Here is an 18640-nt window from a genome sequence, read left to right as displayed (position 1 = left end):
CCCTTGACTCACCGATTCTCGACTCACCAGAAAATATTGGGACTCTTCGACAAGACTCGCCGAGTCCAAGAACAGACTCGCCGAGTCTAAGGCTATCTTCAACCTACTCGCCGAGTTGTTCATCCAACTCGTCGAGTTCCAGCTCATCTTCAAGCAACTCGTCGAGTCCACCCTTGTGACTCGCCGAGTACCACCGGTCTGAATCTATACAGAAGCATCCCAGGCCATGCAATTGATCCAAAACATAGATCTAGCCTCCTACAACCCATCCATCACGTAAAGTGGCAAACTTTACGTGAATCCATGAAGATCTAGGCATAATACACATTAGGGCTAAGGTTTGTGACAAGATAGCTTCACTACATACTCAATCACAGGGACTTTCAGGCATTCCAACCCTTCTCTATTCCAGATCTGAGGTAGCAACCTCATATCTAACCTCTAGACTCCAAAACACCAATAGATGTGATCTCAACACCCCCAAAAGTGAAAAATCTAGACAATAGCAGCTCAAGAACGAGATATTACCTTCAAAGAATGCCCCCACAGCAATGAAACTCGAATCCAAGAAAAACCCTTTGATCCAAGCCTTATCTCCTTCAAGATTTCTTCAACTAGCACTTCTCCAAGCTCCAATTTCCCAACAATGGTGTTCCTCCACGAAATTAGGGTTTCTGGGGCTCAAGGGGAATCAAAGAGGCTGGGGAGGAAACATAATGTTCTTTATATAGAGCTCAACCCCGAGAATTAGGGTTTTCTCCACTCAACACCTACTCGCCGAGTCCATCTTTGGACTCGCCGAGTAGGCCACTTGACACGCGACCAAAGTCGCGACCCTACTCGCCGAGTCCATCCATGGACTTGCCGAGTTGCCCTACAAAACTTACACTTTTAGCCCTTCAACTCTACTCTTGATATTCCGGGATGTTACAATCCTGCATTCTAATGGAGAAATAAGCTCATAAATGATGCCATGGCTCAAAATAAGTGAAAGGAGGCTAGGGTTTTTAGAGGCTCAAGAGGGTGGAGGCTCATGATAGGAAGGACCCCCAAGGGGTTAGAGACCTTAAATAGGGCTCAAAACTATTAAATTAAGGTTTTAACACTGCAGCGGTACGCCCAACATAACACCCTAAAAGCGTATTCCTTCAGCCTAGTACTCACAACCTACTACCTAGTGTACGCCCAACATACTGCCAAACTTCCTTTTCCATCTTAACTTCAAACAACCATAACTTCATCGTTCCAACTCCGTTTTCGGCGATCTTTATATCCATAGAAAGGTATCGACGAGATCCACAACTTTATATAGTTACTTATGCCCAAAAACATCTCGAACTAAAATCCTTAATTCATGCAAGAAGCCCGAAACATTACCTTTCCCACTTTACCCCTTATCTTCCAACGAACAACCCAATGTTTAAATTACTTATCCAACGTCATCAATATCCAAAAGAGTCTAAATTCCATTGCCATGAAACCTAAGGCCTTACATGGTCAAATTATGGTCCATGAACCCTGAATTAAGCAACATCCTAAAATAGAATGTTACAACTCTCCCCCACTTAAATTATATTTTGTCATTGAAATCATTCATTACTACTTCCTCTGCCACCCTAGTGGATCCTGCCCAAACTTCCTGAATTTTATTTAAGACTGAATATTCATCCCATACTAATGACCGCCTCCCAACCCTGCCATCTACCCCATCTTAGTAGAAATCACTTATCCTTCATACATAATGAACCTTAACACTTTGCCTTCTGCCAATGAAAGAAACCCAAATGCTATACTTGAGAATTGACACAACTACATTACTCTTCCCAAATGGAATTCCTTAAAATCACAACAACAACCACTCAAAGCAAGAAACTTCTCAAAAACTAGAAACCATTAATTTAAACTGTAGAAATTATTCCCTAAGACTACTGATCATTCATTTGTCGTACCTACCCATAGTTCCTGACTAAGAACACCACTCAACCATGTATAATGAATACTCAAAATATACCGATCATGAATTTCACCCAATCCCAATCTGGAGATTACGCCAAACAACCTTAAATACACACTTAACTTCCTGACAAGTCATCACTAACCCACTGATCCCACGAGCATAAGGATGGTCAATCCAAGAATTAGCATGTTGCATCTGAATCCCTTATCAGCTCAGGTGTACCTCCACCTGACAAATCTCTCGAGACATTCACATTGAACTTCATGAATCAAGATTCCATAACCGATATCCAACACTAGTAACCAAACTCCTGATAAACAACCTGCAAGCAAACGGGGTTTATAATGCAAACACTCCGTAAGAGACTTCTGATGCATAACTATTACTCCGAACAACCTTTAGTTACCCACATGATGAACACCAGCTTTTCACTGAGTCTTCCAACTCCAACAATGCACTAATACCCAAATATGACAAGAAAACTGACAATTTGAGACCTAAGAGTCTCAATTAAAAGACTACCAGGTCCCACCCATATGAATTATACAACCAGTGGTTCACGATACATTGTGACACGTGCTAACCACTAAACAATAAGCTCATGGTATTATGCCGATCTTTCTGTCATCCCATTAACAACCTGAAGATTCACGACTATCACACCCCCGAACCAGGATGGCGGAAACGTCTGGGGGCTAATGACGTCATTGTATAGTATCATAACAATTGAATATAAATGAAACATATCAACCAAATAACATACATTGAGAATACAATCTTCATAAATTTATAATTTATAATTGTTCATAGCAACATAATTGTAAATTCCATAATGCAACAAAATATCCTAAAATCCATGGCTCAAGTATCTGCTTACTATTTTCTTGAGAATACAAGTCATTTTGAAAAGCTTCAACATAGAATGTTGGTGAGTTCATAAGCATTTTTTTGTATGAAAAATGGTTTGTATTTGTTTTGTTTGAAAAGTGTTGTATGCTCCCAGAAAATCCAATATTGTCTGTAAAAATGGTTTGTATTTGTTTTGTTTGAAAAGCATCAAAATATGTATGCATGTTTCCTTGAATCATGTAAATGTATGTTCCCAGAAAATCCGATATTTTCTGATTGTATGAAACTGCAGTCTTAAACCCTAGGACCATAATAGTGACAACAGAGTACTGTACAGAGTGTGTAGTTTTAAATTATATAGAACCAATGAAGTGTGAGTTTCCCCGTAAATCAAAATAGTGGTGTTATTCCCTATGTGAGTCATTATAACCATGCTTGATGTGACTGCTATGCCTGTTTTCAGGCATCAGTTTCGATAAGATATTTGTCACCCTAGACTGGCCCCGTCTAGCTGTAGCGAACAACTTAGGTGTGGGGGTGTCAATCCCCGTATAGATCTATACACAACTATCTCGCTCTCCCTCCAGGAGACTCTGGTTATAATTACAGGAATTAGAGTGTACGGTAGGTAGGCACGGTGAAGATAGTGTCTCACTAGAGCATTAACGGATTTATGCAAATATCGACTCCCTTTATTGAATAGTGAAATCACTTTACTAGTGTAAATTCGTGACATGTGTTTTATGACATGCGGTTTGTAGTTTTCATAACCTTCAGTTTATGACACGCGTTTTACAGGTTTTATGACATGCATTTTATTTCCCCTGCTCTATGAGATTGATGATAGGCAGATTATGACACACAAATGTTTCTGTCATAAATTTGTTTTGTATACCATTTTGGTTAAACTATTTATAACACTTTATAAAAATAGTAATTAATGAACATGTCTAGTTGTAATATATTTTGTAAAAATAGCATAATATCTTGGGTTTTAATCCATCAAAATAGTGGCAACATAATTACGACTATTTTACTAAGAAAGTTTATTTTTAGTAAATCTTTTCCAAGGATTTGTAGCTCTAGCACATCCCATACTTTTCCGGTTGAAACTTTTTATGTACTAAAGTGTCTAATTTGACATAATTTAGTTGGTTTGATTTTTATGTATACCATATGATGATTATAACATTTTTACATTTATACAATTTTTTATATTTGCAAAGTAAAACTTATAAATATCCAATGACTAAAACAATTTGGACTTCTATATACAAATGTTCCGATTTTTGTGCATGTAATATATATCATCAACCATTTTGCACAAGAGATTTGTTCCTTTTTCTACATATAACTATGATGCATGCAAATGTCCAATGGACAAACTCATTCTAGCATAAAACAGGCTTGCAAATCACAATTTGAAGGTGTTTTAGCATGAGGTTTTCAACATTATAAGCACAAAACCTTTCATAAACATGATGGTGCATGGAATTATCCAATGGGTAAACAAAACTTTACTTGTATTCCCCCCTCTCCCCGAAAAACATGAAAAACACGAAAAACGAGCCTAGCCTTGCACAACTTGAGGAGCTTCTCGAAAATCAAGTGTTCCAAAGAGCTACACACAGAATTGTGTGTGTAAAGGTAGAGTTTTAGATTAAGTAAGTATAAAAACACTAGAGGTTTTTGAGAATACTTACCAAGTTCCTATGAGTTTCTTGAAGAAATTACTCTTGAAGGTTGTATACAAAAATTGGAGAGGGAAGTGATAGTGTTTTAGAGAGTAAGATGAGTGAAAATGTGTTTAGTGTGTATGTGTGGGTGTTTGTGGCCGAACACCCTTAAATGGGGAGGGTGGATTCCTTTATTGATGCATGATGGATATTAGAATGCCATGCATGGAAGTTTGAAGGATCAAAGCGTGTGAGGTGTAGTTGTTTGTGGGTTAATAGAGTCTAAAGCACTTAGGTGGCACCCTTTTTGTGATTTCTTATTTGTTTGTTTTACTTGTGCCCAAACTTATTTTATCAATATAATTGTAACAACCCGAAATTCATATCCTTAATTGTAACCCTTTTCGCGACTCGTTCCGATCATCCAATCGCCGTTTCCGATTTCGTTTCCGTTTCCAACCTTTTATTAAGTCGTTAATGTGAATTTTATTTTATGACTTAGTAAGTGTCTTAATACCCTTAGAACTCATTCTAACGTCTCATATTAATGATCGGAACATTTTTAGAACCAACCATATCGGGTTACGACAAATTGGCCGGGTGCGACCAAAAGCCCCGTCTAACGCCGATATCGGGTAGAATTCTACCATGTCCCGAACTTGGACACTATTTAAAGTGACTCAAGTCTCCATTTTGAAGCTTTTGCTCCATTTTACAACTATCACTCCAACCTCTCTCCTCAAACTAGATTTTAGGGTCAAAATCTCAAGTTTAAGGCTTCAAATCACCAAGGTACCTTCCCTAATTTGTTATGCAACATCTTTAGCCCTCAAATTCGAGTTCAAACCATGGGATAGGACCATTAACATGAGTTTACAGCCCTAGAACAGTCCTAGGCCGTAAACTCACATAAAGAGGGTTTTTGGAGCAACAAAACCCTTCCAAATCTCAATTGGACCTTGTATATGGCTAGAGGACTTTATGAAATGGAATTAGAATGCCTCAAACCAAGATTTGAAGCTTTGTATATGAGTTTACGGCCTTGGAAGGTGCCATGGCCGTAAACACATATTATGAGGGTTTTTAAGCCATTTAACCCTTCCAAAACACAAACAAGACTTAGATATGATTTTTAGAATATTAGAATTGGACTTAGAACACTTCAAACACAAATTTTGAGAGGTTTATATGAGTTTACGGCCAAGGCATGTGCTTGGGCCGTAAACTCCTCATAAAGGGGTATAAATTCAATTCTAAGGTGTTAGAAAGCCATCCAACACCACCAAAAGCGTTGGAATAAATCATAGAACCAACCAAAAATAGTTTAAGGGCTTTAAACACATCAAAATCCCACATTTGAGAGTTTACGGCCATAGAACATGCCCCATGGCCGTAAACTCCTAAATGGATGTCAAATGGTGCCCAAAATTGATTTCTAGACTTGTTGGAATTTTTAGAATCACATGTGATTAATTTTGGGACCTTAACAACACTTATTCTATGAGATATGCAAGTTTACGGCCATAGAACCCATGCCTAGGCCGTAAACTCCTTTAAGTGTTGCATTTGATGATTTTAATTCAATCCAAGCCTTAGTTAAAATTATTCCAAGCATTTCCAAGTGTCCATACCCATTTGTGAGCCATTAAACACCATAAACCACCCCTCTATGAGTTTACGGCCGTAAACTCATGGGGAATGGGTGTTTAGGCCGTAAACTCAATTAGGAAGTTTACTCTTGGGGAGTAAACTCAAATCCCAAGTCCCACGCTTCAATTCCCGTCCGTAGATGTCACCCGGGTCACTCCAAACACCCGTTTTGAGGTGTTTTCGTTCGTTGGAGTGTATCTTCATATCTAATTAGAGATTGTAAATCTAATTAGATATATTATTATGCCATTTCATTTTACATAGGAACCTCGCGTGCTATCAGGCCTCGATTCGACGTTTAGCATCCGAAATCGACACATTTCCGTGTCCGGTGAGTTCATACCCCTACCCTTTTTTAATGGTTTTTCAATGTTTTCAGGGGGGGAATACAAGCAAAAGTACAAGTATATTTTGTAATTAATCACATGATTTCAATTAAATGGCTTCATAATTGTACACTTTAAGAATTGAAAACCTTTTAAACAAACTGTTTTAACTTGCAGAGTTGTTTGTTTTTAACCCGATTTTCAATTCTTATTATACACTGTTATATTGTGTACTTTGCATTTGATTGTTCACATTTAAACTGATAGAATACATAAACCATTGTAATGTCTGTAATAAAACACTAAGGTTCGAGTGTAAAAGACAGACTCCATTAGAAAACATAAAACATCTATATGTCCTTAACAATACACCTAGGCTCGAGTGTGATAGATAAATACCATCATAACACACAAATCACTGTAATGTCCTTAATAATACACCTAGGATCGAGTGTAAAGGACCATAATCATTAAATAACACCTAGGTTCGAGTTTAATGTCCTTAATAATACACCTAGGATCGAGTGTAAAAGGACAACCATCATTAAATAACACCTAGGCTCGAGTGTAATGTCCTTAATAAAACACCTAGGCTCGAGTGTAAAGGATAGGTACGTAGAGTATAGTCAGTCATAAATACTACTTTCCTAGTCGAAAAGTAAAGAGTAATCTTAATGATTAGAGACACGTCCTTGTAACACTTCCAGGGCATGAGATAGTGGGGGACTAACCCTGTAACCAGAATCTCCGTTCGTAGGAGAGCGTGGCTTGAGTGTATAGATCTATACGGGACTGACAATCCCACACCTGGCTGCTAGCTACAGCCGAACCGAATGGTTCAAGGGTGACAAAAGTCATAAAAAGGATACTGACCATGGTCCGAGTCATATCCAGTCTAAGTATGGTTAAGGACTCGCAATCTAGATTATTAACGTTTCAGACTCATTTACTAGCTTTATGTACGTAGTAAAGCTAATGTACATATAGGGATTGCAGATGCACACACAGTCAGGGAAACATGGGGTTTTCCTGGGGAGAACACTGAACATAACCAAAACCGGTAAAGGTATACACACAGTTAGGGAAACATGGGGATTTCCTGGGAAGGACACCGAACATAGTCAGAAACTAGTAACAGTTCACACACACACAGTCAGGAGAACATGGGGTTCTTCCTGAATAACAGTAGTACGAAATTTGAGAAGTGTAATAAGTTAAACAATTGAACTACATTTCACAAGAACAATCATGTTTTAATTAGACATCGTTTACTTTACTTTTGGATTTGGAATCTAACTTTACATAAGAAAATATGGGATTTTCTTGGATAACCATTTTTCAGGAAACCAAAGGAACTCATACATTTTCAGAAAAACTAACCGCTTATGAACTCACCAGCTTTATGCTGATTTTCAAACCGCTTGTATTCTCAGGTCCGAGTTAGACAGGTACCCGAAGATCCCTTTTGTGTGAAGATGGGTTCTCAGAAGACTCATTTTGTATTGTTCATATATACTATGTATCACTTGTATAACTTATGCTTTTGAAACAAATGTAAAGCTTTCATATATGTAATGTAATGGTTGATTTACTTTACTTACTATGTACATTGGATTTGATACTCTACGTGGAGTCAACCCCGGAAATGTTTCCGCCTTCGGTTTTCGGGGTGTGACAATAATAGAGGGGCTTTCGGTTTTAGGGTGGCCGAAAACACCCTATATTCTTAATGGGTTTTCAGTTTGGAGTGTGTTTGGGCTTAATTGGGTCCAATAAAAGGGTTTTCGGGCTAATTAGGCCCAAGGAAGGGAGTTTTTGGCCTAGGGGTGTTTGGGTCGAGAACTCTTGGGCAAAGACCCAAAATTGATTTTCTTTAGCTATAGATCAATCTTGGGCTTACGAGAGGCTATTTCAAGTTGATTCCTAAATGTATGCACACATGAATTCATATAACATTGTAGTTTGGATTTCAGTAATTTGATGGAATAGGGTTACATAGAGGAATTGTTTTGTACAAGCTTCACACTCTCAACCCTAAATTGCTAGTTGTGACAACGACCAACACCATAGGGACATAAAGATACCCAACCATTAATCCACTGACTTTCAGGAATCCAATCAACATCCCTCTCAATGTTAACCAAACACAAATACGAGTCATACCCTTCTATCACGCACAATTTCTATCATGGTACAGGCAGCTACCAATGCTAAATTTAGGCAAAAACATGGTCACACACAACCAGAGAATGAGATAGGCGGTTGCACTCTTGTTCCAATTTAAGAGCTACAACCAATTAAGAACCATGCTAATAACTCGATCCAAGTGTTCTCATGCTATCTTATTTAACCTACATATATCCCCAAGGGAAAACACATAACGAACCCTAGATCTACCGCACTCCTTCATCATAACCCTTACCCATTGGCTGTAGTACTAGTAGATCTAACGGAAATGATGAACCTCAACCGTTAACATAAACATTATCATGAATAGCTAAAGACTAATATCCCACACCTTGATTGAAACCGAACAAATCCCACCAATATGCAAATAGCTCGGTAAAACTTCCAAAGCCATCAAAAAAGTTGTCAAACTCTAGTCAGGTCAATCAAGATATAAGCCCTACCGACACGACACGCCAAAATTGGATTCTGCGTAGATCCCAAGCCACACCTGAAGAAATCCACAACGCTGCCCCAATATCCGAACTTCCAATAACCAAGAACATCTGCTAAACTCGAGCTTGCTATGAATAATAGTTTCACAACAAACCATAGAGGGTGACCATACCCAGAAACCAAAATGTACAAATAGATTGTGACAATAGGTTGATGCATCCATTGAACTGAAACTGATACAAATCTAAACTTCCGAAGTACCTTTGTTGTTGATGAAGAATGAAAGACCAACAATCGAGAGTGCATTGACAACTAATCCATTGATCCAATACACTACTGGACAAAGCTTATGAGGTACTAAACATACAAACTATGGAACTGAGCGATAGATCAGAAATTGCCCAACCTAGGCTATTGATGTTAATCAATACAAAAAGCTGACAAATGCCTCCAAAATCAATACTTAACCTGAGTGACCCAAATGCCTCTTAACCTATTCCTCGATTTTTCCAAAAGGAGCCAACTGGCTACAACGAGCTCCTTATCCAACAACTTCTTGTTGCGAAGACAACTCTTACATTCCTGAATACATACATCTGATGGCAACTTGCTCTGCACCCTCGTATTGACCAAATCCTGAACTAAATTCACATGCCCAAATCGCAAATCCATATGACCCATTCTTCTGAAACAATAACTCAAAAAAATTGCTGATCCTTTAAGCATAGTATCCAACTCTCCCTTACTTAGGGTTCGAACCACCACAAACTGACGTTGTAAATAGACCAAAACTCAAACCGACTCACCCGGATGCATAACATCCCTGAACCTTGGGAAATATAACATAACACAAGATGATCTTCTAGATAAGGACCAATAAATCTCAAAGAGATTCCGAATCTCTGATGAAGACCTCGGGAACTCCCCAATCATGGCTACCTCTAACATCAAGAATTTCATGCAGATACACAAGAGAAAAAAACCAACTTCTTATCTAGAAACAAATGGATTCTACACTCCTCGCCTGTAATCCCACCCGATAATTCAACGCAAGAATCATTCACAAATACAAAATGTATCATTCTCCTAGTCAGGATACATCAGAGATAACAAAAGTTGTCGCTCCCGATTCACTTCCCTAATTGCCTTAAACTATCAGCTAGCATTTGACCTGCATATTGATGGGTTTTAGTCATAAGAACATCCTATGTGCTCATACAAACCCTAATGCTTGGATCTAGGTTTCTCTATTGTACATGCAATTTATCCAAGACTATAAGCCCTAATTCTAGTATATGAAAATCAATATTAACATAATAATGGGTTTAGATATTACCTTAATTGTTATGTAGCAATAACAATCACAAATCCTTCCTGTAATGACTTTAGAAAGCTTAGAGTCACAAATGTCACTCCTCTAATGGTTCACAAACACCAAGAGCAAGAGGATGAAGAAGAGAAGAGAAAGAGGCTGCCCAAAACCATCCAAAACCCTAGAGAACAAGTTCACCACGTTTTTGGGGCTTAAGGGTTCTATATATAGTAAGGATATTAGGGTTATCTAACAAGGAAACCCTAATTTGGATGCTTAAGCCCTAAGCAAACCATGGACTCCTTTATTTAAGGACCTTGGACGATTTCTTATGGGTTTCCCCATATAATTCATCCAACCTTATATAATAAGGCAATCCGTAGCCCAATTGCAATTATCTTATAATTACAATTCCAGTCCCTTAAGTTTAATTAATCTCTTTTTTTCACAAACTCAATTCTTATTAATTCTTGACTAATATTAATTAAACAATATGATTTCTCCTTTAATATATTATCCCTATAATATATTAATAAATCATATTTAATCCTTTCTCTCCATAATTCATCCTATCAAGTTGCTTTGGTGAAGGCAACCCAAAAGGACCATGCACCATCAGGTCAAGTACATACCAAAATAGTTATGGACTTAGACACTAATCCAACACATATATCCTAAGAAAGCGGACCCTTGATCTCATCTCAATGAAACCATACTACAAGGATACTCTTGTGTACTCCCACACTACAATACTGCCGCCAAAAAACGTATCCATATAACCCAACGCTAGGTCTATGTCCCAACTATAAAAATCACATGTATGCTCTCTCTCCTCTGAAAATGGAAACTAGAAGAACATAGACTCTGCTGAAGATAGTGACATTCCAATCCATCTACCAATCACTCAGCCTCTGCTACAATCCTTAAGCTAATCATAACAATCGCTTCTTTCTTGAGTCCCACGACTCAACTGGCAGTACCATCAAGCAAGGCCCTCGAGACATCAACATCAACTAACTCACCTAGGTCTACACTTTTCAAACCGAAACTGACATGGCCACTAAAGCCCAAACAATCACCAGAATCATACTCAACATGAATAACCATAATCAAAAGATCCATAGATACATAAACATTGTCACAAATCATGGTACAATCCTTGCCATCTACCCTTATGCAACTCCTTAGAATCCTCGTGACCTCCCTCGATATGACAACCATCAAATTCTAGTCAAGTCAAAGTCAACAAGCCAAACCGATAAACTCATGTAGAGCTTGTATGATGGGATATATTCTATGTCTTCTTATGTACATTTTGTATCATAATGCAAAGTATCACTCAAAAGTTTCTAAAGTTCAGAAATTCTAAACCCTAATCAGGATGAGTGATGTAACAACTCGATAAAACATTATTACATACCCTTCTAGGGCGTATAACACTCATAATGAGGCTTAAGGGCTTTACAAAACTTTTATTGCGAAGCTAAACACTCACAAAGGTCACAAACAAAGTCTCTCTCAATCTCTCCCACTCTATCTCAAATCTCTCCCAAATCTCTCTCAGAATTCTCTTAACTTTTTGTTAAACATCCATACCATCCCAATCCTTTCCTTTATTGAAAAAAACTCAAAAATCAAAGGAGAAAACCTAGAAGGACCCTCTTAGTCCGGAGCCTTCCGAGTCCGAAGCACCTTCTCAGGAACCGGAAAACTTCGTTCCGGAGGTCTTCTGATCCGGACTCCTCTCAACCGGGTAATCTCGCAAGTTACGGAATCTCCCCTATTTTGGAAGCCCTAATCCAGACCAACCTGTTTCGAAACCTCCCATCCGGACACTTTCTCTCAGGAAAGTCTAGCGGCACCGGAAGGATTCGCACCAGACGAGCTTCACAGCCACAGAAGACCAAGGCCACTCCGGAAGCTACTGACTCCACACCTCCACTCCGGAACCAAGGATGAGCTTCGAAATTTTATGTTTGACTCCATAATTGGCTGATTGACTCCGAAAGTTGTAGACTGACTTTAGAACTCCTCCATTTTTGCCCCGGAAAGGACTTATTGACTCCGGAACACTTGCAGATCCGAACCCCATTTCGGATTTTGACCATTTCGGACCTCTTAGCAATTTTAGGAGTATTTGATGGTAGGAACACCCTCAAACTCGTAATTTTCTTGACCTAAACCCTCTAAACTCCTATGTCATTCCTAACATATAGAGTTAGATGACTGTACTATGAATGATGTCTAAGACTCATTATTTTATTCTTAAGGTAATCACCCACTTTATGCCACTATTCACACCTTACATAGTCAAATCACTATCCTTCTTCAACACATCCCCATACTCCATCAGATTGACTTAACCAAATCCACCCAAGAGATCTTATTCTCAATAATTCCCAAGAAGTCTCACTTACTTTTATCCAAAGATAAACCTTCTCTCTCTCTCTCTCTCTCTCTCTCTCTCTCTCTCTTTCTCCGCCTCTCTACTCTATTCTTCTCTATGGAACTCAAAACTCCCATGATGTCACACATTCTTCTTCACTTTTAGGTAAGTTCTTCACCATTACTCTTAAGCATACTTCATTTCTTCACTCAAAACATAGGTCTCTTATACAAATATCGTTATATTTGTTCTTAGGATCTTCAGACCCTTAACATTCTCCAAGTGTTCTTGGCTTGGGAACATCATTTCCGTCAAACATCCATCTCAGAGAATCACTCAAGGTGGTTCATACCCCTTTATTTTAACATTTTTATCTAAATTTATGGGGGAGAATACAAGTCACAACATCAAAAACATGCTAAAACTCAAATGACAGCTTTCAATAGAGAAGTTATGGCTCAATCACGATCTGTTTTGACCATCTTAAACTTCATAACTTTCAAAACAGTTCAATATGAATAGTTCAGGTTCATACCTTTAAGATTACTACTTGAACATGTTCATACGATTTTTCTACAATATATAGTGATTTTTACAAAACTTCCTATTATTTCGAAAATGAACTCAGACCAGTCTGTGAATATGGGCATTTTCGTACTAGTTAGAGACCACTAAAAATCATAATAAAAATTATGAGTATACTAGACAGATTTCCTGAACTCTCAGAGTTTACGGAATTAGATTTTGACTTTGTATGATTTTTTTGTGATTTTCTAAAAAAGTACAGAAAAGGTAAAACTAGTTAAACAACTTTCAAATTATTAACACTTTGTAATATGTTGAGCAAAGTGTATAGCAATAAAATTTCTATGTATTGAATGTATTTCTTGTTAGTTTAATATCACAAACAGAAATAGTCATTCATGATAAGATTTCCAAATTACTACGAACATATGTAATAAAGTATAATAAGTATAGTTTATGGTACTTATACACTACAAACTCACTATGAAAAGTATTATGTTTACACTACAAAAAGGGTTTTCATTTACTACAAACATGTATAATAACCAATAATAGGTATAGTTTATGGTTGCTTACACTACAAGTACACTACAAAAGGGGCCAATTACACTATATCAAATGGTTTTTCATTCACTCTACACGTAAACTCGTTAACGTAAATTGTGAGACACTACTTCATTATACTTTTAGAGTACGGGTTAAAATTTCCTGAAAGTTATAAATAGAATCTCTTGTAAGGAGAGCGTGATAATTATATATAGATCTATATTAGGATTGACAACCCATACCTAAGCTGCTTGCAACAGCCCGACCGACCGGTCGGGGGTGACCAATGTCATAACAGTTCCAACACCTGAAGAACGTCGTGGCAGGTCTACTCTATCATAGTATGGTTATAGCGACTCACATAGGGAGATAATGACACATATAGTTTACGGGAAATTCTACTTTAAAAAGGGGTTTTATTAATCTAAAATTGCATAAACTATTACAAGTGCGAAATAACACACATACACTCGGTCTTGGGATTTAAGACTACATATCATTTTATAAGGAAAATATTGAATTTTACTTAAGTATACACTAGATTTACAAACAAAGGTTTTCAAACTCTACATCCAAAAACTTATGCACTCACCAACTTAATTGTTGACACTCTTTCAAAATTACTTGTATTCTCTGTTAATCAATGAAACAAGGTAACTACCAGCTTTTGAGGATGGGACGCTACGTCGTCAGGCAAAACATTTTATCATTATAATGTAATTGATCTTGAAACATGTAACTCATAAAACTATGTAACCTTCTCGATTATACTTTTGATGGTTGTATTTACTTTGAGCACTATTATATTCATTGCTGTGATACTATACATGAAGTCCTCCACCCCCGGACGTTTCCGCCATCCTTGATTTGGGGTTGTGACACTCGATTCGAGTATGGATCATGTGCTTCCAGTAGTACGGGCCCAATACAGCCTTTCACAACTATCTATACTTTTTTCAAGAATTATCCCAAATCCTCTAAGTTACCTCCTCATAATGAGACTACCAAAATCTGCTAAACAGTGTACCATGCATACTACAACACTTCCTAGGCTATCCTAGGATCCCCACCCCACCCCTGCCATCAGCTGCCGAAAGACCCCCATTAGTGCCAATTAATTAACTACTTCATGAATACAATCACATGTAACATAACTTAAATAATCTTAGATTAAAAGACTCAACCCTACAATGGTTGGACTCAAACAAGAGCTTCACAATAATGTCAAATACTTCACTCTAAGATTATTTAAACTTTGTAGCATGTGACTTAACATATATACATTTAGTAGTTAATTCACACCCGAAAGGGTCCTACTAAACATCAAGCAAGTAACATTCGAGCAAAAAATCTCTATACAAAATTAGGCATCCTAATCCAGACAATTCTATCATGCAATTCCTGAAGATCCTTGCCTTATAAATAACATGCAGTTCTATCATAATTATCATAATCAATAACATTGTGGGTATCTTGGAGTACACTTTCTTGCTCCGGATGATCGTTGACATATCATCCTTCTTTGGTTACCTTTGAAAACTGTTTTTGATTTTTTGGAAACTTTTACAAATCCTTAGTTTGAGTATGGATTCACACGCATGCTCATCCATATCTCTTAAACCAGGGTTCTGATCCAAACTTGTAACATCCCAAAAATCAAGGTAAAATTTTCATTTTTAAAATCAAGCCAAAAACCATAATTGTTACAAAACATAGTTTCCAAAAGTTATAATCACGAAGTTGTGTATCCCAAAATCAAATATCATAAATTTGAAGCATGTGCACGATCAAGCGTTCACCTATCTCCGATCATCTGAAATACCTGAAACCATAACAATCAAACTGTAAGACACACAACCAATACATATAACAACATGCATATATGATCCTTCATCCTAACTGGACTGCCTCGCAGGGCTTACAACCTCTCTAGACCGCTCTCCAGGCCTTCAACTTGACTAGACTGCCTCGTAGGCCTTCAGTCTATCTAGACTGCGCCAGGTGTCTTGGTCTTCAACACAAAGAAGGACCGGCTCAACCCAAAAAACCATAACATGTCGACATATACAATAACAATCAATAACCAACAATACAGATAATCATATAGATCTACCAATCTAACGCATACTCAGTGAATAATATAATCATACATATCTACCAATCTAACGCATACTCAGTATAGCAACAATCAAATATACGAGGATACAAAATCCAGTGGGCCGACCTTGGTGCGTCGACCCACAAAAGTATAGTGAGGAAGACTCACGTCACAGTTTGAAAAGATAGTTGAACACATCACAACTCCAACTACTAACTCTACCAGTCACCTATACAGAAAACAATAACCTAGTCTCAAAATACTGCTCAAAATACCTAAAATACCCCTAAGTGAAACTTGGTCAAAATCTTGGTCAAAGTTAAGTAAAAATGTAAAACTGACTGAGTACAACCTGCGTACTCAGTCACTATGCTGGGCGTAGCCGTGACTTACCCAAACCATGAGGTCCTAACCCATAACACACAACATACCCCTTGGTACACCCAATGTGCTCCGCATGGATCCAAATCTTTTCATTAAGTGCCTATTCCTTAAAAACCTTTCATCCAGATTCAGATCTAGACCCAAAACGTCATTCTACGTCATAAAGTTTCTACCTGTATGAATTTCCATGGCTAGAAAAGGTACAAAAGCTCAAATCCTAACTTAATAATCCATTAAGATATCATAACTCTTACATGGAGGTGATAGAATGACCAATATCACGTTTTTATGGTTCCTAATAGCTCCAAAATGGATAAAGTGTCCAAATTTAACTTTATCCATTAGGATGGTCCCAATAACCAAGATTTAGTCTTTAAGTCTCAAAGGGACCAAAAATGCATGTTTCCCAACTTAATCCATTAAGTCCAAGTCTCCAACTTTCACAACTTAATCCATATGCTCCTGGGTTGAAGAGGTTTGTTAATTAAGTAATGAAATGAAATCAGAGTTCCAAAGATTTATGAACACTGAGAGTATATATAATCTTGTTTCAGCTCAATTATGCTTTCGAATATAGAGAGTATTTCGACAGAATACAAGGTGAAAGTTCTTATCCAACTTTAAGTATCAACCCCTATTTATAAGAGAAATAGAAATCATACAAAAAATACAAAGGACTCAACATTACAGTTTTGAAACTAAAATGCCTTTGTAAATAACATTACATCATACTACGAACATTACAAAGATTTCGACACCTTACATCTAACTTCGACCTCTACAATCTCCCCCTTACATCTAACTTCATAACCTTCTTCAATTCTGCCTTGTCCCATTCATTGTCTTCTTACATCTATTCATACACACATTAAAGTTTATATAATGAGCAACTGTGTATTTTTCAACCTCACTTGATTGAAATAATAATTTTCTTTGTTTTCCCTTCTCTTTCTTTCCAAAAAAAAAAAACAATTCCAATTGGCTTCAAACATATCTCTCCATCAACATACATCTCCAGATCAACTTGACTCTTTAACACCGATTTAGGAATAGTGATTTCTTTCCCTATTAATAATGCTAACTCAACATCAGTCAATGCTAGACAATCATAGTAATTGTCTATGAAAATCTTGATATGGCCCAATCCCAGATGTAGTACTTCTTTACTTGTTCCCTAAATTTTTGAAGCATCCATGTCTTTGAGTATTGTTGCAACTTGAATTAGATCATTTAAGGTCATTAGAGGAAAATGATCATTTGAGAAGTCAACAACAACTTGGTTTGCCCTTACAACATGGTATTGAAAATTTTGCAGCATGTTCTCGAATAACACATCCTTTGTTATGCTTATCACTTGAACAATATTTACGAGTGGCCATACCTCATCTTGTTTGTTTCCCAACACATCATGAAATCTCAGCTTCATATGGATCAACTCATCTTTATCATTAAATTTATCAATAGTCTTGTACTGAGCTGTGAGAAACATCATTTCATTGATAGGAAAATCAAGTTGATTCATGTCAGTGTTCTTAGTAGCATAACTTTTTCTTGGCTTCTTTTCAAACTCATGCATTTCATTGTAAGCAACTCTCGCTTTGATATTTTCATAACTATACAACTTTCTTGGATCTCCTTTGTTCAAGTTACGAGGATCATTTTGTCGAAGCCTCAACAGACTCTGAATTTGTCGTTGTTTTTCCATTTCTGCTTCTACCTCAACTTTCCTTTCTTCCTTTGACTTCTCCACAACAATCCCTTTTCCTATATCTTGACTTTTTGTAGTTTGCATGGGTTTTGAAGAACTTCCCTCACCAGTTGACCCAATTACAATACCTTTAGTAATAGGCCTTGTAGTAGTGACAGTTGCTATCACTGGGTCAACGTTCGAAATTGTTGATTTTGGTGTAAGAGCATATGTTGCAAAAACCTTTCCAACCACCTTTACTTCCTCTCATGTTTTCCCAGAGGCACCTTTTCCTTTACCAAGAGTTTGTCTTTCTCCCCCTTTCACCCCTGTGACAACAGGTGGGGCATTTGTTGGTAAGAGACTAATCAACTGAGATAATGGGGATAATTCTTTCTGAATAGCAGATTCGAAGTCAGAAAACTTTAGTGTAAGAAGCTCCGAAGTGATCAACAAAGAGGAAACCATACTCGATTTAAGCACCATCCCTTTCAATTCAAATAATAATCGATTGATGTTCGAAAAACTTTTAACATCATCCACAGACATCTGCTCAACTTTCGGACCAAGGGCTTCATACAATTCAACGAACTTGGTAACCACATCAGCTTGAATTTGTAAA

The sequence above is a fragment of the Lactuca saligna genome, chromosome 8, assembly GCF_052625555.1.
Source record: "Lactuca saligna cultivar CGN05327 chromosome 8, ASM5262555v1, whole genome shotgun sequence".
Classification (NCBI taxonomy): Eukaryota; Viridiplantae; Streptophyta; class Magnoliopsida; order Asterales; family Asteraceae; genus Lactuca; species Lactuca saligna.
Note: the sequence above shows the minus strand (reverse complement) of the source record.